Source organism: Engystomops pustulosus, chromosome 4, assembly GCF_040894005.1.
Source record: "Engystomops pustulosus chromosome 4, aEngPut4.maternal, whole genome shotgun sequence".
In the NCBI taxonomy this organism is placed as follows: domain Eukaryota; kingdom Metazoa; phylum Chordata; class Amphibia; order Anura; family Leptodactylidae; genus Engystomops; species Engystomops pustulosus.
The window spans coordinates 189,986,586-189,989,099 of record NC_092414.1 but is presented as its reverse complement, the minus strand read 5'-3'; positions in this window follow the sequence as shown (position 1 = coordinate 189,989,099).

Sequence of the window (2,514 nt, the reverse complement as noted above, 5' to 3'; positions counted from 1 at the left end):
GGGAGCTGTATATGGGATACAGTATATTACTAAGCTGGGGGCTGTATATGGGATACAGTATATTACTAAGCTGGGAGGCTGTATATGGGATACAGTATATTACTAAGCTGGGGGGCTGTATATGGGGTACAGGATATTACTAAGCTGGGGGCTGTATATGGGATACAGTATATTACTAAGCTGGGGAGCTGTATATGGGATACAGTATATTACTAAGCTGGGGAGCTGTATATGGGATACAGTATATTACTAAGCTGGGGGGGGCTGTATATCGGGTACAGTATATTACTAAGCTGGGAGGCTGTATATGGGATACAGTATATTACTAAGCTGGGGGGCTGTATATGGGATACAGTATATTACTAAGCTGGGGGCTGTATATGGGATACAGTATATTACTAAGCTGGGGGGATGTATATGGGATACAGTATATTACTAAGCTGGGAGGCTGTATATGGGATACAGGATATTACTAAGCTGGGGGCTGTATATGGGATACAGTATATTACTAAGCTGGGGGCTGTATATGGGATACAGTATATTACTAAGCTGGGGGGGCTGTATATCGGGTACAGTATATTACTAAGCTGGGGGGCTGTATATGGGATACAGTATATTACTAAGCTGGGAGGCTGTATATGGGATACAGTATATTACTAAGCTGGGGGGCTGTATATGGGATACAGTATATTACTAAGCTGGGGCTGTATATGGGATACAGTATATTACTAAGCTGGGGGGATGTATATGGGGTACAGTATATTACTAAGCTGGGGGGGCTGTATATCGGGTACAGTATATTACTAAGCTGGGGGGCTATGTATGGGATACAGTATATTACTAAGCTGGGGGGATGTATATGGGGTACAGTATATTACTAAGCTGGGGGGCTGTATATGGGATACAGTATATTACTAAGCTGGGGGGGCTGTATATCGGGTACAGTATATTACTAAGCTGGGGGGCTATGTATGGGATACAGTATATTACTAAGCTGGGGGGATGTATATGGGGTACAGTATATTACTAAGCTGGGGGGCTGTATATGGGATACAGTATATTACTAAGCTGGGGGGCTGTATATGGGATACAGTATATTACTAAGCTGGGGCTGTATATGGGATACAGTATATTACTAAGCTGGGGGCTGTATATGGGATACAGTATATTACTAAGCTGGGGCTGTATATGGGATACAGTATATTACTAAGCTGGGGGCTGTATATGGGATACAGTATATTACTAAGCTGGGGGGCTGTATATGGGATACAGTATATTACTAAGCTGGGGGGATGTATATGGGATACAGTATATTACTAAGCTGGGGGGCTGTATATGGGGTACAGTATATTACTAAGCTGGGGGGCTGTATATGGGATACAGTATATTACTAAGCTGGGGGGCTGTATATGGGATACAGTATATTACTAAGCTGGGGGGATGTATATGGGATACAGTATATTACTAAGCTGGGGGGCTGTATATGGGATACAGTATATTACTTAGCTGGGAGGCTGTATATGGGATACAGTATATTACTAAGCTGGGGGGCTGTATATGGGGTACAGTATATTACTAAGCTGGGGGCTGTATATGGGATACAGTATATTACTAAGCTGGGGAGCTGTATATGGGATACAGTATATTACTAAGCTGGGGAGCTGTATATGGGATACAGTATATTACTAAGCTGGGGGGGCTGTATATCGGGTACAGTATATTACTAAGCTGGGGGCTGTATATGGGATACAGTATATTACTAAGCTGGGAGGCTGTATATGGGATACAGTATATTACTAAGCTGGGGGGCTGTATATGGGATACAGTATATTACTAAGCTGGGCGGCTGTATATGGGATACAGTATATTACTAAGCTGGGGGGCTGTATATGGGATACAGTATATTACTAAGCTGGGAGGCTGTATATGGGATACAGTATATTACTAAGCTGGGGGGCTGTATATGGGGTACAGTATATCACTAAGCTGGGGGGCTGTATATGGGATACAGTATATTACTAAGCTGGGGGGGCTGTATATCGGGTACAGTATATTACTAAGCTGGGGGGATGTATATGGGGTACAGTATATTACTAAGCTGGGGGGCTGTATATGGGATACAGTATATTACTAAGCTGGGGGGCTGTATATGGGATACAGTATATTACTAAGCTGGGGGGATGTATATGGGATACAGGATATTACTAAGCTGGGGGGCTGTATATGGGATACAGTATATTACTAAGCTGGGGGGCTGTATATGGGATACAGTATATTACTAAGCTGGGGGGGCTGTATATGGGATACAGTATATTACTAAGCTGGGGGGCTGTATATGGGATACAGTATATTACTAAGCTGGGGCTGTATATGGGATACAGTATATTACTAAGCTGGGGGCTGTATATGGGATACAGTATATTACTAAGCTGGGGGGGCTGTATATCGGGTACAGTATATTACTAAGCTGGGGGGATGTATATGGGATACAGTATATTACTAAGCTGGGGGGCT